Consider the following 293-nt stretch of genomic DNA (forward strand, 5'->3'; position numbering starts at 1 on the left):
TCTTGGAAATGCTAGGTGTAAGTAAAACAGATGTCATTTCTGTAGAGAAATTATTGGGTTTTGAATGAGCCAACTTCTTGGGTATAGCAATTTAATGCTAAAAAATTTGAGAGCAACTAATAAGTCAATGATTATTTGTAACAAAGATAATTTCTCAAACAGTTCGTGGTAAAAAACTGTAAGAAAGGAGCGATGTGGCTCAATAGTAATCGAAACTCTAAGTTACAGAGTTTAGATAACGATAGATACATCAAAAGAATTGAATCTTGATTCAAGAAGACGGAAGAAGACGC

The sequence above is a fragment of the Artemia franciscana genome, chromosome 21, assembly GCF_032884065.1.
Source record: "Artemia franciscana chromosome 21, ASM3288406v1, whole genome shotgun sequence".
NCBI classification, from domain to species: domain Eukaryota; kingdom Metazoa; phylum Arthropoda; class Branchiopoda; order Anostraca; family Artemiidae; genus Artemia; species Artemia franciscana.